This window comes from Protopterus annectens, chromosome 4.part0 (genome assembly GCF_019279795.1).
Source record: "Protopterus annectens isolate FY-2018-M chromosome 4.part0, PAN1.0, whole genome shotgun sequence".
NCBI lineage: Eukaryota > Metazoa > Chordata > Ceratodontiformes > Protopteridae > Protopterus > Protopterus annectens.
Window position 1 is genome coordinate 1,894,693,366 of NC_056733.1, and position 24,648 is coordinate 1,894,718,013.

At 37.4% G+C, this 24,648-nt stretch overlaps 1 protein-coding gene across 2 annotated transcripts in view; it reads left to right on the forward strand.

The window, feature by feature from the left end:
- LOC122800065 (calcium/calmodulin-dependent protein kinase type II subunit alpha) overlaps positions 1-24,648 on the forward strand; it is a 1,141,826-nt gene that overhangs the window by 26,004 nt on the left and 1,091,174 nt on the right. The window lies entirely within an intron of this gene.

Genomic DNA, 24,648 nt, shown 5'->3' on the forward strand with positions numbered 1-24,648 from the left:
TTGAGCTGAGCTGAATAAAATGACAGGTTTAGGTGCAAAGCCCTTCACAGCTTTCCTCACACTGAAGAGCATCTACTCTGAGGCTTTTGAGGATCGATGATCAGCTTATGCTGTTCCTTTTTTGGGCAGATATGTTCACTTTGGGGAAAAACAAACTTCCATTTTGACAATGTCTTTATGTAATCACAGTTTCTTTTCAGGAAAATTATTTTAAAGCTAGAAGTTTATGTTTTAATGGACTGCCTTGAGACTGTATTCTACTTTTAAATGAAAGCGCTGTGTTTCTCCTGTCAGCATAAAAGCTATTTAAAGTAATTGAAAAGCATTTCTTCTGTGGAGAAATTATGTTTGTTTTACTTTTGGGTGTGCTGGCAAAATGTTTTAAAGTGTTTTTTGCTGTGGTTTTATGTGAGAAAAGTGACTTTTAAAGACGTTTAAGTTTTACCAGTTTTTGCTACTTGTTTTCTACAGGAAAGAGGCACAGTATTCATCGAACAAACTGTTAGTCCCATGGCCACTGCTTCTTCCAGTCACAGAAAGAAAATGTTAAGCAGACAACCTTTAGTAGCACAGTAGGCTAGCAATTTACCTCGCCTGCAAGTGGGTGACTCTGCTGTGACCATTAGTTGTACCTATTATCACTAATCTTTTACCCTGGATCCCTCTGGTGTAGCACCTACTGCCACTCTGGATTAACCTCTGCAGTTGTTGGTGCCCCCTCAGCGAGCAGGGGAGATCCACTCTTATTGGTCCTGGGAAAGGGAACTAGGAAGGCTTCCCTGTTTTGTAAAAATGTTGTGCCCGTCCCTGGAGATGCTGCTCCTGCCATTTATAACACCATTGGCCCCATTGTGCCAGCCAAAAAGTAAAAGAAAACTTAACAAGTATTTACTCCTCCTCAAACTTTCTTAGACTGGAGTCATTTACTGGGTCTGGCTTATGGCTTAATTTAAGCTATTTATCCTTCTTAGAAAGTAGTTTCTGGTAAAAGAAAGAAGGATATTTATTTTCCCAAAGAGATTCAAGATCCTGAATCTAGACAGGAAAATTAAGGGACAGATGCAGGGTTTTCTCCTCAGATTTTTGATTCAGACTCAGAGGAGAGCTATGTTTCTGATGCTTAGTGTGGTGGTTTCTCATTCTCTGCGACAGTTTCTAGTATATGCCAGTGTTTTCACATACTGAGATTTCTCAGCCCCTCAGAAAATGTGATGAAATGTTACAGAAGGTATTTCAGGAACCTTCACCTATTCCTCCATTTCTGTCAGCTTTGGAGGATGTGTGTATTACTTCCTGCTATTTCCTGATAGTCAGCTTGCTGCCCCCAAAAGGCAGATGGGATGTATAAAGTTCCTGAGTCTTTTAAGATTTTATACACTCTTCCTAAACCTGACCCAGTAGCTATAGCTTTAGTTAATCCTCCTGGTTTTAAACTAGTGTCGGCTGGTGACTTCGAACAAAGGGGGGGATAGTTAGAATGGGGGTGGGGTTATATTACAGCAGGGTCAACAACGTCCACCGTTACCAGTTTACATGTTCAATAGTCTACCGGCAGTAGTTTTTAAAATACATGCTGGAGCCAGTTTGAGAAAAAGTTAATTTCAGACATAATGAGGTGATTGAATAGGTTCAGCTATAATACCATACAAACTAACACCTCTGAAAAGAAAAAAAAATGGTTGGGCCTAACTGCACAAAACTACTTACTCAACTATACATGCAATTTAAAGACCCAGACTGTACTGTCCAGCAACGCATTTTGTATGAGAACAAATAAGCAAAGCAATAGGGCAATCCCCCTGTACCTCCTTCAGTTATTGACTTCACTTCAGTCACCCTAGCTCTGGAAAACAGTGATCACTTACTGTATTGCAGCTTATGTGAGACAGTGAGGTCTCAGAGTGACCACAGTTTGCTACTAATTAAATTACCCCAGTCTGAGGCAAAGCACATTACTACAACATGTAAGTAGGTTATAAAAAAGAACCTTAATTGGGGACGTTTTTAAATACTGGTATTATTACCTTAGAAAGTTGATAGAAATAGGTATGAATTAACATGTAAATAAATAAGCATAATGATGATCATGGCTTACTGACTGCAGCTCATCACATTTCCTAAGAACAAAATATAATTTTAGGAACAAAGGAGCACATTTTTCATCCAAAATTAGGGACAATTGAGATGTATGCATGGAAGTAACTAAGGGAAAAAATACCCTAACTCATAACTCTGGCCTGTAGCTAAAATACAAAAGTAAAGTGCATAAAGCCTTTTGATACTCCGGCATTTCTTAGATTGTTACGGATTATAAGCACTGAAAATTCACCAAGTACCTATGTCACAGAGATAGCAAGGATATACAAATAAATGAATTAGTATGTAAGCTTCAGAAGTTTAAAATGACTAAGAATCAGTTACCAGCAAAGACGGACTAGAGACTGACATTCAGAAAGTGTTTGAATAGTTAAAAACACAATATTATACTATATTACAATGAATGATATCTAGAGTTTAACATCCCTATCCTGCTCAAATATAATAATTAGGCCTTAGCAAATATTCAAACATCAACAGTTAAAAATAAATGCATGTCTCAAACTTAATATATAATAACATTTTCAATGTTTTGAGCGTGAGACATACTTTTTATAAAGGGTAAACATTTGTCACAGACATTTTTACTTCATGCCTTTACAACCCCTAAAACTGAGAAGACTACATCTGCTTTTAAGCACCTTCTCATATTTTTCTAGTAAAACTTCCCTTCCAGCTGTATCTTCAGCTACCTCATCCATGCTTTGGGTTCACTCACTTTGAAGAAAGGTCCTCTGCCAGATTATCTGACTTTGTGACCCCATTAACCCCCCACTTCAATGTGATCTCATTTCTCTCAAGACACCAAACTGTAACTGATTAGCAGATTCAGTGGTAGGAATAAGTAAACATCAAACTGTAACTGATTAGCAGATTCAGTGGTAGGAATCTGCTTTTTCAGACAGCTAAAGTCTTAGATTGCTGTGTATGATTCAGTTGGTAATTTTTCCAGGGCTCTAGCCACTGGTACTGTTTTGAGGAGGTTCGCCTGGCTGCATTCTCAAAGCCTCCCAGATGATGTTAAAAATTAGATTTTAAATTCACCTTCATACACATATTTATTTTTTTGGCTCCTGTGCTGCAGAGGTTATCAAAAGGTGTAATGAAAGAAATAAGGTGGTACAGGGAATTTCTAAAGTTTTTCACCCCTCTGTTTCCAAATTTTTTAAAGGGATTCTCTAATTCCTAATTCAGTTTTGGCAAAAACAAAATAAACAATCTCAACAAAATGCAGGTAAACAGATGTTTAAGAATAAATGGCAAAGGGGTTCCAAAAAGAATTCTGGAGCCTCCCAAAATGAAGGACAGTCCAAAAAGCCATAATGACTAAGGGATCTTTTCTTCCCTCCCACTCTGCAGCCTCATTTCCCTTCCAGGAAGTCTGAAGCTCTACTTTTCATTTTGGCAACTGTTTCAGGGAAATAAGTTCTGAAGAATATTCATCAACCTTACAGATGGCATTAGGAAGAAATTGTTCATTTCTAGAAGGTAATCCATCACCTACCAGTCCAGACCAGACCAGAATCTTTTATTTTCTCCTGTCCTTCACCATGTGCTGTCCCAGTGGGTAGAAGAACTAGTTACTCCTTTCCAGGTGGAGAAAGGATTTCATTCAAGGATATTTTTCGTGCCAAAGAAATAAAATGCTTGGATACCAGCACTGGATCTTTCTGTCCTAAACCTCTTTGTGATAGTGCCCAGGTTCAAAATGATGTCACTTCACAACCTGTTACCTCTTCCTCCTCATTCAAGTTTCTTGGTAAAAGTAGATTTAAATTATCACATCCCTATTCATTCAGTCTTTAGGCATTTCTTAACATTTTGTGAGCCTGGATCACGTTATCAGTTCTCTGCCTTACCCTTTGGACTAACCACTGCACCAGAAGTGTTCACAAAGTTTGTAGCTCCAGTTATAGCTCATTGCAGGCTAATGGGTATCCACATTTTTTTTTTATATTTAGATAACTTGCTTGTCTTTTCAGAGTGTTTTGCAAAGTGTCAGGAATCTCTCACTTGGGTGAGAGATCTCTTACACAAACTGGGATTCCAAGAGAGAATTCAGTGTTTTTTTGACCCCTTTACACAGGATTGTATTCCTGGAAAGTCAAGCTAAACACCTCAATTCAAATAACTTTTCTTCCTCAGGAAAAAATAGATCTATATTATAAACCTGTTGCCCAAGTTCAAAATGATGTCACTTCACAACCTGTTACGTCTTCCTCTTCTTTCAAGTTTCATGGTAAAACTAAATTTAAAATATGATTATCATCATATCTCTATTCATTCAGTCTTTAGGCATTTTTTAAGGTTTTGTGTGCCTGGATCATATTATCAGTTCTCTGTCTTATCCTTTGGATTATCAACTGCACCATGAGTGCTTACAAAGTGTCTAGCTACAGTTATACCTCATTGCAGGCTACAGGATATCCACATTTTTTTAAATATTTAGATGACTTGCTTGTCTTTTCTGAGCCTTTTTCAAAGTGTCAGGAATCTCTCACTTGGGTGAGATATCTGTTACAAAAACTGAGATTCCAAGAGAGCATTCAAGTTTTTTTGACTGCTTCACACAGGATTGTATTCCTGGGGAGTCAGCTAGACACCTTAGTTCAAATAGCTTTTCTTCTACAAGAAAAAACAGATCTATATTATTGATCTGTTTCTAAGGTTTTCCACTCAAACTTTGGTCACTGTGAGGGAAAACCTTAGCATTTTGGGTCTCATGGTGTCTATGATTCTCAAGATACCACTGAGAAAAATCCATATGAGAAAGATGCAATGGGATCTGAAGTCTCTTTGGTCCTAGGACCAACATTATATTTATTTATTTAGCATTTGTTTATCGGGAAAGTCCAGCGGGGGTAGAGCCCATTTTCAGCAGGGGCCCAAGGAGAAATGCTCAAGATGCACATCTTTGGAAGACCCTTTGTCTTTAAAACTCCCAGTGCTGGGGTTTGTCAGAAGAAAAAAATCACTTGGTGGACAGATCAAATATGCTTAAATCAAGGTCTTCTCTTCTCACTCCCTTCCTCCCTGTTCCAAAGTAGTCAGTCACCACCGATGTATTGGCCTTTGCTTTGGTAGCAGTTTCAGGAGGTATAAAAGTGAGGGGTTTGTATGACACCAAGGACAGATGCAAGCACATAAATATAAATGAGATGCTTGTCGTGATCAAAACACTCAACTCATCTTTGGTCCCCAGGACCTCGTCAGGTTTTTACAGTCAATACCACATCATGTGATACATCAACGAGCAAGGGAGAGCCACGTCATGCACCATTTGCAGACTAGCCATGTTAGCATTGGATATAGCTTTACAGCAATAATCTCACTTTACAGCAATCCCACAGTTCATCAGAGCAAAACTCTGTGACAGACAAGATGAGCAGGACAAGATCAGGTCCTCACAAATAGAAACTAGATTGGGAAGGTCTTCCAAATTATGATCCATTTGAGGAAGTTCCTCAAGTAGACCTATTTGCCTCTCTTCTTAACAATTCACTGCCAAGATTCTGCTTCAGGACTCCATGAAAAAAGACTTGGAAGACAGGTGCCTTTTTCCTTTTTTTGGTTAAGAATGTTTGTGTATACTTTTCCAACTTTTCCTGTTTCTGATATCAAGGGTACTTCTGAAGATTCAGAATGAATCTCCAAGGTCACCATAATGAGTCCCTTCTGGCCAGGCACCCATGGTACACGCAGTCTAAAAATGCAGAAATGAAAAAGAAAAAGGTTTTTGCCTCATCCCTAATGCTATAGGTTTAATCAGTATAGATACAAAGCAAACCTATGTCTATTCAGAGAACAGGTCAAGGAAAATCTTAAATGAAAATGTAGCGCTGGTATATGTTAGCAACATTGGCAACATACTACATCTCAAAATTTGTAAGGTCAACAGGTTATAAAAAAGAAGCAACTGGCAAGCAATACGGTAAGGAGAATAGGAAAAAGGAGGTGTGTAAAATGGTTGTTGAAAACATTTTGGAGAGTCCTGTGTTGTCCTTCTGGAGGCACCTCATAAAACCAATGTAGGTAGTATTATTTAAAATTCTTCTGTGTCATATGAACCACAGAATACCAAGAGAAAGAAATTATTGGACCACAGCCAGGTCCTTTAGACTGACAAATGTGGAAAGGAGTTGCATTCTTCAAAATTAAAACTCACTATAATTGTCATTATTTTGACATAGGTAGGTCCTTCCAATGATGTACTACATGTCAGTGTTAAATTGCTAAAGCCATTCTCATAGAAGAGCCACTGTAGGTCATGACAAACTGCACAGGAGAAGGAGAAGGAAATCCTTTCTCTATGAAGTACTGACTACCAAACAGCTATTAACTTGTCAATCATAAATCATAAACAACTCAGTAAAACAATAAACCACTCAATAGTAAAATGCATTTTATGGAGGAGAAATCAAGCCCTGCCTTGCAGTTTCCCACATACCATTAACTGAACATACTGGCTCCTTGCTCTTTCAGTTATGGGAAATGTGCACACAAAATGCAGTGATTACAGTCGTGCAGAAATACTCCTTCAAATGCAGTGTTAGAAGAAAAATAAATGCAACAGCAGGGCGCTGGGATCAGGGAGTTACAGATCAACAAAACAGATATCAATCAGTGGTTGGGAAATCAAAGGAAGCACTTTCTTTCTTTGTGACTCCAGGTGTTAGGCTGAATGAGGGTGGTGAAGAGGGGGCCAGTCTAGTTAGTCACATCCTTGGTGCCTTAGGTGGGAAACAATAGGAAAGGGAATCTGTAGTGTGAGTGTGTGTATATTGCGGGAGTTCTTTCATATGCACAAACATGGTTGGGATAATGGAGACGTGGATAATAGGAGGGTTTAAGGTATGATAATCCTGAGATGCAGAGTTAGAGATCAGTTGTTATAATGTTTAAGGTCTTCATCTTTCATGCATATGGCACAAGGTTCAATCCTGACCTCCAGTTAATGCTTTTATGAAGTTTGCTTGTTCTCTGTGAGGTTTCTCCCATCTCCAAAAACATGTGATTAACAGTTGGCTAGCACTTCACCAAGCCTAAGTAGATACATACCTCACTGATGAATACTTTCTACTTCATCATTTTTTTTTTTGTGGAAAAAAAGTATTTCTTTTCTTTCAGAAATTTATGTTAAAAGGATGTTTATGGAGTTGTCAATAAAAATATTTACCTAAAAATATTTTTATTATCAGGTCATTTCACTGACTTTGCAAAACTCTGCTACCTACTTGCCAGACACTTTTATTGATGGACAGTCCTAGCTCCTTCTGGCAATTTATCTTTACTTTATCATTTTTGTGAAGAAAAGTGTTTCTTTTCATTTGACAAATTTTGTTAAGGGCAGGGCCTTGTGTATTTAGTGGCAGTCACTAAACATTTTACTTCAAAACATTATTTTTCTGTCAGGAGGTAAGACTGACTCTTACTGCCCCACTAGGCTGCTTGTCAGTCACACTTCACAGGAAGTACATGGACCTGGTCCTAGTAACTTGATTGTTTCCTCCTTGAGTCAAAAGAAGAGAAGGTTATCCCAGAGGCTTCAGTGTTGACTCCAGCTTCTCCTTTGTTTCGGTTGTTGATGGGTGACTCTACTGTGGCCATCCCATGTTCCTCAAACTGTTAATCACTTTTTCTTGGTGCCTCTTTTGTTGCTCCTCAGAAAGTAACTAAGGAATGAGAGAAAGGCACTACCTCTGTAGCTGTTTAGCTGCCCTTTTTGGGTAAGGAAGAACCAATCTTGCTGACATTGGGGAAAGGACTTTGCCAAGATGCTCTCAGTGTTGTCAGTACCAGGGAAGGAAGAATCCTTCAAACTACTGTTTTATTTCTGGGTAGAGGTCTCAGAGAAAAAAGAAACATAAAGTTAAACTTTTATTTTCTCCTAAAGCAGATAAGGATGATTGGATGGGCTTTGATATGATTTTATTTAAAGCCTTTTCAGTCGTTAAATGCTGAGTCTTCCCTTTTTTAAAAAAAGGAAAATATTTTTTTCACTCAGATTCTAATTCCCAGTCCAATGGATTAGGAATTAGACTTGGACTGTGTTTTCAAGTTCCCTTGCCACAAAATGGGGAATCTAACTCTGAGGAAATTTGATCTTCAGATTCCTATCCTAAAGAATTGTCGTTTTCTAATTCTATTGCCAGACTGAAAGACCTGTAGTGCCAGACTGAAGGACCTGTTTCAGTTGGAGCAAAAATAAATTCCAGATTCTTTGCAATGATATTATGATTCATTATAGTCAGAGTCTTCTCAACCTGCAGCAGTTTCTGTTGTGTTGCTAGCTTTCGAAAATACTTTTTTGCAGTCAGCAGTTTGCCTGACAGTAATTCACCTGCTCCCATAATATCCAATAAATTAAATAAGCTGCCCCAGTCCCAAAATTCTTTCTTTTTTAAACCCATGTCAGGCACTGCAGTAATTTCTGTATCAGAATTAGCCTCTACAAACTCCTTATGACAGCTAACCTTATTCTTTCTGGCAAGTTGGGAAAAGCCTTTGATAGATTTGGGAAGAAACTTTATAATTTTTGCCTCTTAGCCTTCAGAATAGTGAACTGTCCAGCCCATGTGTCCAAGTTTCTGCTGCTTTCCTTAGACAATATGATAAAGTCAGTCACTGATCTTCCTTCTTCAGAGATTAAGACATCTCTGAATTACTTACATTGTCTTCATCAACCATTACCTAAAATGTGCTTAAGACATTGCTGATGCTATTTTTAGAGCAGCTGTCACTAGATCAGCAATGAGAAGGTTTACCTGGCTAAATTCTCAAAATTTGTCAAAGAATGCCAAAGGTAAGATTGTAAATGTTCCCCTGGATAAGGAAATGTTTTTGGTCCTTTCTTTGCTGATGTTCTTAAAAGATTTAATGAAAACAGAAAGGTAATGCAGGTAGTTACCCAGATTTTTCAAAACTCCAGTATGGTCTGCGAATGGCATACTGATTGTTTTTTTTTTATTATTTATTTAACCTTAAAACATTTGCAGAACTAATGCTGTACGCTTGGCAAAAAGAGTGCATCTTGGTACGTATCTCTTTAGGCATATCTACTCTAAAGAAAAAACGTGTTTTTTTTATGACAATATCCTGAGCATTAGCTTTGTGTAATGGTACAGTTCTGGAAACTTTGTAGCATTGCCCATTATTATTAGTAGCATTGCCCATTATTATTAGTCTGTACTGATATGCTTTCAAAATGTTTCTAGTGGTCCCACAATATCCACATCAATGTCCTCAACTGGCATATCTGTAATAGTCATGGGAATCAATATACAATTAAATCCAGGAATGGCTGGTATAAGAAATGCAGGAAGTTTGTATTTCTTTCAATATGCCTGGGCAATAAAATCTGGCTGATACTCTTGGCATAGATTGGTCTATGCCCACATGACTTCTTAAGGCATGACTATGAGCTAGATTTATTACTAGACTTCTGTAAGGTTTGGGCACTATCCACTTACGTAGGAGCTCCTCTCTGCCTTTTCTAATTCTATACAAGAGATCATTGTTGTGCTCAGAATATGGGTAAGAAGTTATATAATCATCTTGTTCACATACCTCTTGACTGTCCAGATTTTTGAAGAATGTCCAGATTCTTGCTTCATATTTTTAGTTTGTTCCTGATACAGTTTTTGATTTTCTAGCAAATCCCTAAGGAATAAAATGACAAAAAAATATATTACAAGCACTTGAGTTTTAGACTTTATACCCTTCAGAAAATTCATGCTAATGCAAACCATTTTATTCTATCAACTTACTAAGTTTAAAAGAGCAGTATTTAAAATGTTCCCTATTTTGGACCTTTGACCCCCCTCCCCCCATTATTTATGGCTTTGTCCTGATTTCTTATACTAAAATGTCAAGAGTTATGCCTGTTTACCATCTTCCTTTGTAGCCTAATATATATTCTCTCCTGTCCTAGTTAAAGTATTCTCTTCCCACATATTCTCTTTAACTTTTATGTAACTTACCTATCAGACTGTTAATTTAGGACTACTTTCTTCATTAGCTTGTCTTGAGCTGGAAAATATAGCCCCCCCCCCAAAAAAAAAAACACTGGCACTGACGTGTCATCTATGTCCTCCCATAAAATGCGAAATGTGGGCAAAATTCTCCTTCTGTTAACTGTTTACCTATCTGAACAAGCATCTCGAGTGTTAACCTTTTTTCTTTAGTTTCTTTTGCCCTTGGACAGAAGTGAGTTTTTAATTCTGTTTTCTAACCTATGTCACATAATAATTAGTACCCTTTCTTTGTTCTGAGAGTCCTTACTTAAGTGGCCTTCTTGAGCTTTGTCCTTTATGTTTCTGTACTAAAACTTTTTGCAAATTTCTGCATAAACATCTGTCTCAGTGTACTTTCAGTTCCTATGATGACATGCCTTACAGCAGTGAGTTTCTGCTTTTCTATCACTGGGGATGGTCCTGGTAACACACTTTATGCACAGCCAGATTCTAGCCACTTTTGTAGCTTCTGTGCCAATTCCCTTCTCCGAGATTTGACTCAGACCTCTCTAATAGTGTCACTGGCCTGCGCTGTCTCCTACAATTCCTATACTGCATGGGTGCAGCAGCTTGTTGTGTTATCTCTTTCTTATTAGGTGTACAAGCCAGACACATTGAGTCCATGGATGTTTCCTCCTCCTCCTTCATTCACAATTACTTCAAATGGGGAAAGTCTTTTCCTGTGCTAAAATCATGGCTCAGGTCAGTATCTGCAACTCTGTTTCACAGGAGATGGCCCATTTCTTACTTCTGCTTTAGACTTAGACATGGACAATTCACTTTTAAACCATCATTAAATAAGTGATCTACGAAAGTTGTTAATTTCAAAAAATCTTTTGGATCACTATGTAACACTTGCTTTCCCATACTACTGAGTAATTCTATTTTAAATATGTCCACTGCTAGAATTTCTAACATTTTACTGAAAGTACCTAGTTCAAAACATAGCTTTAAGATATTTTTTAATTCATGCAGCCATGCTCTTGCCAGTTCATTAGCATTAAAATTCTAGTTATGAAATCTTATGGTTTGCACTTCAGAAGTTAGACCAGCCCTACCTAAAAGTCTTTTTTTAAGTTTTTCATAGTCAATATAATCAGTTCCTTCCATGGTTAATATTCCTTTTCTGGGTGGCATATCTTTCAAAAGTCACCCACTATGATTGTGGTGTTGTCCTCCTTACTTAGTATTTTAATGCAGGTGCAGTACTTGGGTAGCTATAAGATTGTCTAATCCAATCAAGAGTTGCTTAAGCTGCATTCATTTTTGGTTAGTCTCCACTTTGGAGTCTACCAAGGCGTTCAATAGTTTTTAAATGTCTTCTGGAAGAATACAGCTGTAGAAACAAACTCTTTATCAAAGCAGTCAACACACTGCAAGTAACACAACGTTTTCTGTATATCTGAGGTTTACAAATCTTCAGGAAATGTAGATGAAACAATTTGTGCACATGGCAGAAAAGATATGGCAATGAATAGTACATTTGCCAGGTAGATGGCCAAATGATCTGTATTCTCCACCAATGAAAATTTTAAAATCAACCACAAACACAAATACATAAAAACACATGCTTATTTGAAGATGCAAATAAAAATGTAGCCCACAAAACCTTTATCGGTCACTTCACAAACTATTTACATTATCTATAATACAATAGAATTAAGAGTCAGTGTCCATATAGGTAACTCCACCACACAGGCTTAGTCCCAAATATTAGTGTAACTAGGGTGAGGTGAAGGAGGCAGCTGCCCTGGTGCAAAGTGTTAGATGGCATGATAGGATGATCTGAATTGCTCTTTAGTAGCAATACATACCAGCTTTTCAATGCCCATATTGTATTTGTGGTCAAATCTGAGCACTGTGCCATTCCGTATGTGGTCTAATTATAGCAATTACTTGCTACAATTTAAAAAAAAATCTATGCATATATTTTTACACAAATCGGAGTACAGTAGCACTCTGTGTATGGTATAAACTGTAGCAACAGCTTGCCACAAATGTAGCAAGCTGCTTGCTCCAATTTAAACTAAAGTTGTTTTTTACATAACTTAAGTGCTGTAGTACTCTATGCTTCTTCTGCATAAATTGTAGCAACTTCTTGCTACAGTTAAAAAAATATATATATTTTTTTGTTTTTGTTTTTAAGGCAAATTTGAGTACTTTTCTGTGTGTGGTATAAACTCTAGTGTCTGCTTGCTATAAATGTAGCAAGTAGTTTACTTTAGTTTAAAAAAAGGTTTTTTTTTGTTGTTTCTGTTTTTTAAACACATCTGAGTGTGGTGCCACTCTGTGAGTGATAGAAATTGTATCATCTGCTCGCTATAAATGTGGTGAACAGTTTATCAGAGTTTAAATGAAAGTTTTTTTTAAATAACTTAAAGATGAGGTGATCCTTACTAGTGATTATGTTATTAGAGAAGATAGGCTGAACAAGCATGGTGGATGCATTGGCATCATGTATTAAAATTTCCTCAAAATTAAAAAAATGAATCTGTACTCCCCCAGATCTATCTAAGCAGAAATTCTAACCACCCAATTTGAAGTAAATCTACATAAAATCATCATAATTGTTGCCTCCTACCTACCACCAGGAAATAATCTACCTCCCATTGAGTCTCCTATCCTGGGCATCCTCTACTTTCAACCAAGAAACTATAGTGCTAGGCGATTTCAACTTGGACTGGCAATCCTGCTCATTTGACATCCCCTCCAATTTTATCAGTCTATTCAGTTTCACCCAAACTATAAACTCCCCCACTAGAACTGATAAACACACTAAGAAAGAATCTATTCTAGACTGGATACTAACCAATAAGCCCAACTTTACCCACCATGCTGGGTCCCTCCCCGATTTGTCTCAGTCATCACTCCCCTATATTTTTACTAAGGAAACACATTCACTCTCCCTGTAATGTCATTTTCAAACCCATACACAACAAAATAAACTTTTCACCTACCATCTTAAATTGCCTACTTCAAAATTGTAACTGGTCACCTCTAAAATCTCTCCATCTAGACCAAGCTGTACAATATTTTAATGATACCTTCCTCAACATTCTTAATAACCTCACTCCAACAAGAAAAATATGCTCCAAAGCCAAAAACCTACCTTGGATAACCAAATATGCTAAATCCCTCATTAAACAAAGAGATAGCCTGGAATGCTTATCAAACCTCTAAAACCTCAGAAAACCTCACCTCTTGCAAACAACTAAGAAACTGAGCTAAGAAGAAAATATTATGCGACAAAACATCTTAGTTTCTAGACTGTCAGCAAAAACACATAAATAACCCACAAAAATTTTGGCAAAACATTAACTACCTCCTCATCCCTGGCAAAACATCTACCCCTGCACCATCTGCAACAAATAGCACCGAATGCTTATCATCCCAATTTAATTCTCATTTCATCACAACTATCACCTCACTTTTAAACAATTACAAATCTAACCAAACCCTTACAGTGCCTACCTCCACTAACTCTAAACCCAACTATTTCTCTTTTAAACCCATAGAAACCTCTTATATCAAAAAACTCCTAAACTAAAACCTACCTGTCTAGCACCTGACAAGCTCCCTTGTGACTTCTTAAAAACTGATGCCAACTCCATAGCCTATTCTGTATCTATCCTAATCAATCAATCCATGGCAGAACAATATGTCCCATATTCTGGAATGTAATCCATATCATCCACCTCCACAAGGTAGGCCCATCTAATGATCTCTCTGATTATCGACCCATTGCCATTTTCTAATCCCTAGCCAAAATCTTAGAGAAATATATCCATAAGCAGCTCCTAGACCATCTCACTACAAATCATTTTGTATCTATTTCACAGCATGGCTTCCTTCCAAAACACAGTACCTCCACAGCCCTCATAAATTTCACTAACTACATCAACCTCCACAAAAACAATGGACAACTATTCTCTACTATATTCCTTGATATGTCCAAACCTTTTGATACAGTATCCCACCAACTACTACTCAATACTCTAGCCTCCTTCAACCTCAACTCTACAGCTCTCAACTGGTTGTTTAGCTACCTTACTAATCAACAACAGGCAACTAAATGGGATAATAAACTCCTCGTAGTCTCTGTTGTAGTTCCTCAGGGTTTCATCTTTGGACCTCTCCTTTTTATTATATTCACAAATAGTCTAAACACTGCCACTAAATCTGCTTCTATCATTCAATATGCCAACAATGCTACTCTTATTTGCTCTGCTCCCACACCCCAAGAACTTCAGGATAAAATTTAAAAACCATTTCTTGATATTGAAAATTGCCTAAATGAACTTAAACCCATCCTAAACCCAAACAAATCAAAAGTAACAATCTTTTCCTACAAGAAATCCATAACAAACCCACCTCCTTTCTTCATATGCTCCACCAGTGGCACTATAATATTTATTTATTTTATTTAACATTTGTTTACAGGGAAAGTCTGACTTGGAACAAAGCCAATTTTCAGTGGAGGGAGAAATTCTCCAGACATGTCTTTGTAATGTGGGAGGAAACCAGAACACCCAGAAGAAACCTACATGAACACAGGGAGGAAAAGCAGACTCCACACAGAAGGCACCCCAGCCAAGATTTGAACCAGAGAACCTCTTGGTGTGAGGCGACAACAAATGCTGTGCCACTGTGCCATCCAGCTAATAGACCAAGTTAACCAAACAAAACTACTTGGTGTCACAATAGACAGCAACCTAACATCCGATAAACACATATCACTCACAATTAAAAAAGTTCACATCAAACTTGGTGCACTATATAGAGCCAAACCTTAACTCACTCAAAATGCCAGACTAGCCATAGTCAGATCCCACGTCCTATCTACTGTCCTCTACTGTTCTCAAATTTTCACTAACCTGTATGTGTTTGATTTATAGCTACTTGATTCCTGCTATAATAAAATAGCAAAATGTGCTGCTAATATACCCAACATGGCCCATCATTGCCTTGCTCTTCAAAAAACTGCACTGACTTGAATTTCCCAGTCTGTTATCACTCAATCAACTCACCACTGCCCACTCCATTATCCACAAACCTGAAAACTGCCCTGCATTCTCCAGCCTAGTGCAACTAAATACCAACCCCAGGACCCTTAGGTCATCTGATAAACTTATACTCAAGATAACTAAGCCCCATAATTACTTTGGTGACTCTCTCTTCTCCTATAAAGTAGCCAAACAGTGGGACCTAATACCCCAGAATATCATAAAAAACACAGATAGTGATAGCTTTAAGCAACTCCTAAAGGAATACCTTACTCAACAATGGCTATGCTCCTGTAATATTCCTGGCTAGCTTCTCATGCCATCAATCAAATGTTTCTTTTCTGCTCTCTTCTCCTTGTCTTACTTCTACCAAATGAAAATATCACAATAGTTTATTTTAGTTATGTATCTAATAAGTTTCATACTACTGTCTGTAGTAAGGCTGAGGAAATGTAATGTTTTCTGTTTACATTTTCTTTTTGTAAATTGTGATTGTAGGCAACTGTTAAGCTTTTTGTATATTCTTTGTACATTTTTTTTAATTTTGTTGTACTATTGTTATGGAGATTCTTTCCCCTGGTCTCCACTGAAAAGAGGCTACTTGCCCAGCCAGAAACTACCTGTTTAACAAATATAAAATAAAATAAATAAAATGATAGTATTCCGTATTCCTTGTGCACAAAGCCAAATCCATTCACTTGGCAACCAAGGCAGTCATTTAGGGCCCACTGACTAACAAACTTAGATTTCTTCTATACAAAAGCATTGTGTGTGCATTACATTTCGTCTTTAAGGATGCACACAGAGTGTGCCCTTAGTAGTATGTGTGTGTGCATCTTTAGTACAGCATGTGCACATTTAAATTCGAATGTAGCGCAGCACATGATCTTTGAAATAAACAGCAGGATTTTCCAGATGAGCAAGGTTAGAGCAGCATGGATTTTTCTGGACAAAGTTAGTGGAGTTTTTCTGGATGAGGCTACTGGAGAACTAAGAAGTGGACATGGTGCTGTGTGTGTGTGTGTGTGTGTGTGTGTGTGTGTGTGTGTGTGTGTGTGTGTGTGTGTGTGTGTGTGTGTGTGTGTGTGAAATGCCCTAGTTAGAGGTGACAGGTTAGTTAATTTAACCAGGCTCAAACCCTGCACTTTAGTTACAAGAGATAGCCTGAATTCTCTACAATGACTATCAGAATATTAGTTTTAGTGCATTTTCAAGGAATTGTGATGTGAGTTTCAGCACATTTTCAAGGAATTGTGAGCTTTATTTAAAGGTAACACCTGACAACACTGGTGATCTGTGTTCGTGTCAAAAGTTGGATGATTTGCTTAGCATTATTAGAAGTAAATCTATCCTTACTGGTGATAATTGCACTTGTGCAAGTGGCATGGCTTGGAGAACTCTTGTTACATATATGAATGACTGGACTAGTGAGATAAATAACATTAGGCAAAGAGCAGATAGAACACATTTAGGAAATGATGTGTCTATTGTCTGTAAAAATATCATTCAACTCATATGAAACAAGACAATACCCCTGACAACTTTGGAATTCTGGGTGCAAGTATTCAGCAATCTGTGTTTTTATGGTGTTTAGAAGGAAACAAAAGAAAGGAAGAAGTTCACGACAAATAACAAGGAAAAAAAGAACCTGATAAATTTGTTAATTAAAGAGAATACAAACTAAAAAGTACACTGCTGTGTAATGTAATAAACAGATTACAGGGAAATATAACATATTTTTCTGTCAGAAATCCTTCAGTCTTCAAAAAAGATGTCATTTTTCCAAAAAAGAAGGTCGAAGAAAGAGGCAAAGGGGAGGTGAAAAAGATAAAATCGATATTGAACATGCAAGGATTGAAGAACATCACTGTAAGAAAAAAAGATGAGAAAGACAGATGTTGACTACATGGCTCGAGATTGTGGATATACAGAGACAGCTGGAAGAGAACTGTATGCTTGCAAATCTAATATGCAATGAAAACAGTGGAATTAATAAGATTAATGGTGATGAAGATCATTCCTTTATAACAACTGATACAGCAGATATTACTGAATTAGAAGCTGAAGATTCTACAGATCTGATCAGAAAAAATATTCTTGCAATTGGAGATTTAATTATTCAAGGAACTGATACTTACATATGCAGAGAAGATATTGAACATCGAACAGTGTTAGGCTTGCCAGCAGCAAATACAGAAGATGTCAGACAAGCCTTGGAAAGCCTTAATGTAAGGACCTACAGATCTGTTTTTTTCATGTTGATACAAATGATCTCATCCGCAATGACTCTATGACTGTTAGTAAGGAACTTATAGCCCTCTTAGTATAGCTTGTACTGCTGTTAGGATGTATTTTTCACAACTCACTTATAGAAAGGATAGTCAGGTCACTGTGAATTAAAAGATCTTTTGGGGTAAATACCTACATGGAAAAAATATCCTGTTTTAAAAAATGGAAATGTGTAGAGCATCCAAGCCTAGTTCTGAGCACACGTGTTCAGACAGGATGACATGCATTTGTCAAGATCAGGGAGGAGAATTTTTGCAGCACATATTTTGCAATATTTGACAAACACTAGGCAGGATTTTCGCCAGGTCAAAAATTTAACAGTTCACAGATAGCAACATTTGATGCATCTCTGGTGGTTGTTAATGCTAGGATTAATCATAAAATTTTTTTGTTGGAAAATGTGCTACATTCCCACCTGATTGATGTAGTTATTGTCTGTGAAACATGGTTAAAGAACAATGACTGGAAACTAGTTCTGTCAGGGTATAAATGTTTTTACGTTAACAGACATTCTAACAAAAAAATCAGGTGGGGGTGTTATGATAGGGATTAAAGATAGTTATGAGACCTGTGATTATTATATGTTCAATGATAACACCAATACTATAGATCATGTAACTGTGGCAATAAAGACAACACTGAAACATATAACAATTGTTGGAGTATAGGCCACCAAAGTCAAGTGCTGATGACCTAGAGGAGTTCATAGGTTCATAGATTAATACTAGTCTAACTGCTGTTGTGGGCCATTTTAAGCCTAGCCAATTACCCCATGTGAGAGTCAAACCCTGCACCTTGTGTTTGTAAGGCAAACACCTTAACCATTATGCCAACCTCCCCACCATTCATACATTTCTTGCATGAAACACAGTTGGGAAGAATACAATTATCTGGGGACTTAAATTTACCAGAAACAGACTGAAATAATATTGATTCAACAACATTAGTAAGGAAATTATTTACAATGTACGTTCAGAAAAAAAAAAACTACCAGGAAATGGAACATACTAAATGTTGTTTGTGTTCCTAAAGAAATTACTTTTACTTCAAGTCAAGATTTACCACCATTGATGTGCAGTGATCATCAGGTAATAAAGGTTCACTTGTTGCTAAATAATTCTGAAAAAATGAAATCTAAACCAATGCACATAAGATTAATTACAGATTATATGGAAGTAAAACCATCACTATGTAAAAGTAACTGGAGTGATGTATTCAGTAGAAAAACTGTAGTTGGAATTTGAAAAGTTCTGAATGAGAAATTGTCTGAGTGCAAAAAAAATCAAAAAATGTTTACCATCAGGATCTAGCTATACAACGTCAGGGGGATATATTTCTGTAAGAAGAAGATACCTGATTAAGGTAAGAGACAAAAAATATAAGACATGGAAGAAAGGTCGAACTGAATCTTTGAAAAGTGAAATAAATAAGCTGGATAAACAAATTAAGCATAGTGTGAGACAAGATCATGAAAAATTTGAAGAAAATTTATATAAAGATATTGAGCATAATTGGAAACCTTTTTATAGTTGCATAAAATATGGAAGGAGTAAAGACATACAAATTGATAAACTCTGTGTAGATTCTAAAACTTATTCTCAGATACAACTGATTATAGATATATTTATGGAATCTTATGTAAAACAGTTTGGCACCACTAATGAGGCGATAAGTTGTCCTACTTGACATCCAGGTAACCTCAGATACTGGAATCAAATTAGATTGTATTGAAAGAGAACTGCGCAAACTGGATCCAAATAAAGCACATGGAGGGGATGGAATTATTAATAATGACCTGAGAACACTTCAGCAAGAACTTGCAGTGCCATTATATCTTTTATTTACTAGGTCATATAAATATGGGGAGATAACTCAAGACTGGAGATGTGTGTTTCTTAAACCTGTCTTTAAGGGAAAGAGGAGTAGAAGAAACCCAGAGCCATATAGACCCTTAAGTCTACTTTCATGTTGTGGAAGAATAATGGAGAAGGTAATACTGGATAAGTTATTGTCAGAACTGGATAGGCTTGGACTTAAAACTATATATCAGCACACATATGTGATATAATTTATATAGATTTAGCTTCAGCATTTGACAAGATCATACACAAAACAATGATCAATAACTTAGAACAATTAAGTATCAATGTACTCTTGATAAAGTGGCTAGCTGAATGGCTTACAAATAGGACATGGCAAGCATCATACAGCAATTGGACAGGTGAAACTCTTGGTTGCAGTCAGGGAGTCTGACAGGGCTCTGTCCTAGGCCCTTACTTGGTTACATTGTATCTTTCAGCCCTAACTTTTCCATTTTAGGTGTTCTACAGTTTATATGCAGATGATCTGAAATTGGGTAAACTGATTACATGTGTTATAGATAAGGCATGTTTGCAAAAGAACTTAATTAAATTGACCATTTGAGAACAGAAGAATAATATGCTGATAAATATAGCAACAACTAAGCATATATGATTTGGGAGACATAAATTGAAAGGTGAATATTTAATACAGCATACAGTGATTGAAACAGTAGATTCATTGAAGGACCTGAGTATATGGGTATATTCAGCTATGAGTTTTTCTAATCATATCAACTTATTTTACCTGGAGTATTTTATTAATTTCTTGTTATATTACTATGCTCAGCATACATGATGAAACCTGTTTTGTGTAGTATGCTGGATGTACTGTAACTGACACTGTAGTTTACCCGTGTTCTATATTTTCTTTTACCTGGAGTGTTTTAATAATTTCTTGTTATATTACTATGCTCAGCATACATGATGTAACCTGTTTTGTGTATTATGCTGGATGTACTGTATTTGTATAACTTGATGCAGGAGCTTTTCTCCCTGGGCCTCCGCTGAAAATGGACCTGGTCCAGTCAGAATCTCCTGGTTAACAAATAAAAAATAAATAAATAAACAATTGGTTAATGATAGTTATGGAACTATAGGTTATATAAAAAGATTTATAAAGTCTAGGAAATCAGAAATGATGAAGTTATTGTTTGCTAGTTACATTAGACCCAAACTTGTGAGTGGAATAACTATATTTATTTTATTTTATTTTATTTTATTTTACATTTGTTAACCTGGGGTGTCTGACTGAGCAGAAAAGGTCCTTTTTCAGCAGAGGCCTGGGGAGAAAAGCTCCACATAGAAAAATTACAGATACATTTAATTATTTAGACATGATCAGTATACACACAAATTACAATAGACGTGTTTACGGTAGTATGCTGCACATCAACAGTTACAGTGGAGAGAACAAACAAGAAAATATTAATTTAAAAATAAAGGTAATTAATAGATTTGTTTTGTACATACATAGTACAAAGGTACAGTACATACATTGTACCTTAGCCAGTGTTTCTAAGAGTGAAAACTATTATCAAGTACTCTAGGTTTAGTATGTGTACCTTCCACTAGCCTGGGGAGCAATCATGGCACTGCCAACTTTGCTTTAGATGTTTCCTGATGAGGTCTTTAAAGGAGGCTTTGGATGATGTGTTTTGAATGCTAATGGGGACAGAGTTCCACTTTTTAGCCACTGAACTACTATATAGTGTGTCTCCAAAACTGTTGTAGCTGTTGGTGACTTCTAGTAATAGTTTGCTTGATGATCTAAGAGGCCTTTTGGCCGAGTGATACTGTACTAAGTTTTTGAGGGCAGGACACTTATTGGGGAGGTAATAGATCAAATGACAGAGGCAGAGCAGATTGGAGGTTAGGAGGTTGGGCAGTTCAAGCCAGTGGAGCTGTTTCAAAGCAGTACAGTGATGAGTTCTATATGAGCAATTTGCAGCAAAGTGAGCAATTCTGTTATAGCAGGCTTCCATTTTGCTTAGTTCAGTTTTGTTTTGTTTAGTCAGAATGGGAGATGCATAGAGTAGGGTGGATAGAAGCTGGGAGTGAGCAATGGCTGATCTTGTGTTGTTGGTAAGAAATGGTTTGATACAGTAGAGTGATCCCATTTTGGCATGCACTTTTTAATAGTTAAGTTGAGATGACTATCAAATTTTAGGTGGGAGTCTATGGATATTCCCAATAGCTTAGCCTGTGCCACTGGAGTGATTGGAGTAGCATTTGTTATCAGTGTTTTTGTTAGAACTGGTTATAATCGTAAGCTGATTTTTCTTTGGATTGAGGATAAGTTGGGTTTTGGTAAGGTAGTTTTCAATGTCAGAGAATGCTAGTTGTGTTGTTTGCTGGAGGGTGGGAATGTTTTGTGCAGCACAGATTAAGGTAGTGTCATCTGCATACTGAAAGATAGATGCACACTGTATGCAGGTATGGAGGTCATTTGTGAAGATTGTGAATAGTAGTGGTCCTAAGATAGAACCCTGTGGGACTCCTATAGTTATGGGCAGCTGAGGAGAGAGAGAATGTTCCCATTTCACAGCTTGGTACCTGTCAGTTAAGTAGCTTTGGAACCAGGTAAGAGTGGAATTTGATAGGTGATATTGGTTTAGTTTGTTTAGCAGGATTTGGAGCGAGACTATGTCAAATGCTTTGGACATATCCAAAATAAGAGTTGACACCTGCAGGCCTTCATTTTTGAGATGGTTTACTGTGTCTGTGAAGCAGAAGAGGGCTGTAGTGGTACTATGGGCAGGTCTGAACCCATGCTGAGTAGGTGACAGGATGTTACTGCCTAGGAGATAGTTTAGCATCTGGGTATGGATACATTTTTTTTAGGATTTTGGCCAGGGGGGAGGGTAAAGCAATGGGTCTGTAGTTATTAGGTTCAGTGGAGGTCCCACCTTTATGTATGGGTGTAACATAGGATATTTTCCAGAGTTTGGGCACATAGTTTTCAACAATTGATCTGTTTATGAGAGTGGAGACTGGGCTAGCAATAGCATCTGCTGTGAGTTTCAAGAAATAGCTGGGGAGTAGGTCGGCTGCTGTTGATGAGGTTTTTAGTTTGGAGAGCATGCTTTTGATTGAAGTGGTGGAAACTGTTTTGAGGGTAAAGCTTGTATTAGTGTTATTTGTGTTGGGGGGGATAGTGAGGAAGGAACTGTCCTGTGATACTAAGGATAGAACTGAGTTCACAAAGTGGGAGTTAAATTGTGTTTCGATGGGAACTTTAGTGTCAGGGGTGGTTGGTTTGGGGGTAGCCTTTTGGGTGGGTTTTAGTAGCTGGTTTACATTTTTCCAAAATGTTTGGGGGTTGTGTTTATATTTAGTTTGTAATGTCATGTAGTAGGATTTTTTTGTCCAGCCTAATGCATTTTTTTTGCACGATTGTGGTTTTTGGTACTTAGTTAGGCTTTGTGTTTCTTTGTTTTTTGATAGTAAAGCCAGGCAGTGTCTCTGGACTTAAGGATTTGTTTAGTTTCTTTACTGAGCCAGGGGTTTGTAGTGGTTCTAACCTTGATTTTGCGCATTGGAGCGACAGTGTTTAGGTGTTGTAGAAATGTTTTGTTGAAATATGCTACAGCCTGGTCAAGTGGGAAAATTTTTAGGGGGGTCCAGTCACAGTTACAAAGTAAAGTATTGAGGACCTCAGGAGTGAATTTTTTTGTGTTTCTAGTGGATATATAGTTAGTGGTTTTGCATATGCTTGTTCCACTACATATAAGGTATATTATGTTGTGGTCACTTAAGGTGTCTATGAGACTGCCTGCGTAGGGGTACAATATGGGGTTGTTAGTTATAACCCAGTCAAGGATAGATTCCCTTTTAGATTTTTTATCACATCTAGTTGGAATTTGGACTAGCTGGTGGTAGCCATGGAGATTTATTAGATTACTTGGTGGTTCTGATAAGCAGGTGAACCAATCTAGGTTGAAATCCCCCAGAATAAGGCTTTCTTGTGAGTATGTGGAAGAACACCAGGATAAGAAGTCTTCAAGGCTAGCAGGTGTAGTACCAGGTGGAATATAGATCACAATTGTGGTGATGACGTTTTTAGGGTGAAGTTGAAATTATGAGATAAGTATGTCTCAATTATTGGGGGGGTAGGCGTTTGGTAATTGACATACAGTTAAGTTCGGCTTATACAGTAAGGCAGTTCCACCCCATTTATGAAGTGGTCTGTCTTTTCTAATGATATTGTAGCCGGTAGGGAGAACTTCTGAGTTAGCTATGTTTTTATTTAGCCAGGTTTCTGTTAAAGCAACTATGTCTAGGGAGTAGTGTGCTATTGTGGCCTTGAGTTCAGGTATTTTACTTTTGAAACTTCTAATATTAATATTTAGCATTAAAAGATGGTTGGTTTTGCTGCTGTTGTTGATTTGCCCAGGGATGAAGATAGTGGGGGTGTTATGTTATGACATTTATGTTGGAGCAGTTTGTGTTGGACAGGATGGATTTGGGCCTGGGTTGGGGTGGATATCCCCACTGATGGTGAGCCTGGTGTTAAAATGGTTATACAGATGTTGGAGTTTGGTGATGAGTGTGAGAAAGTATCGTGTTTTTTTGAAGTAGGAATGAGAGCATATGTGTTTAGTTCTGAACTGGTCCGTTATGTAGTTCTTGAACAATTGTGGGCAGATATTATTATAATGTGTGGTGTCTATATATGAGAGTGCATAATGTAGTGTTGTGCTGCTAAGTTTAGCGATATTGCTAGAGCAATAACTTGTGGTGTTATAAAGAATTATGAGAAGACAGACTTAGTTGTGTGATAGTCATGGTTATAAAGTTTTAAGTTGGTTCTAGGTGGGGATCTGAATAGGAATAATAGTGTTGCACTATATGTGGATGGGTAAGTAGTGTGGGTGATGTAAATAATGCCTAGTGGGAATGAGCGTGGTTGGGAGTATTTTGTGGTGGAGCAAGTTGGCGTGGTATAATGTGATCTGACTTGAGGAGCTGTGATTGGTGGAGGTGATGCATGGGTGAGCTGTGGGTGTGGCTGTGGTTACTTTAAATGTAGAGGTAGTGGGGGGTGGAATAGGGGGCAAGACAGGGGAGCGGAGAGAGCCCAAATGTTAGCGAGGTGAACGGAGCAGGGCAGAGCTCACCAAGACAAGAGTAAAAAGTAAGTATTACTTTACAAATCTGAACACTTTAAAAAAATTCCTGAGGTCTAATGGCTTAACAGCAAGCAGAATGCAATTGCTGAAGAGCACTTGTGTCCTGGTGGGAGACTAGAGATTTAACGATAACTCCATGCTCAGCAGGATTCTAATATAGACTTAGTATTGGGATAGAGAGAGATAGCACAAGGGGTGTAAACCAGGTGGAATGCCAAGAATCCAGAGAGGCAATCAGTGGAAATCTATCAGTGAA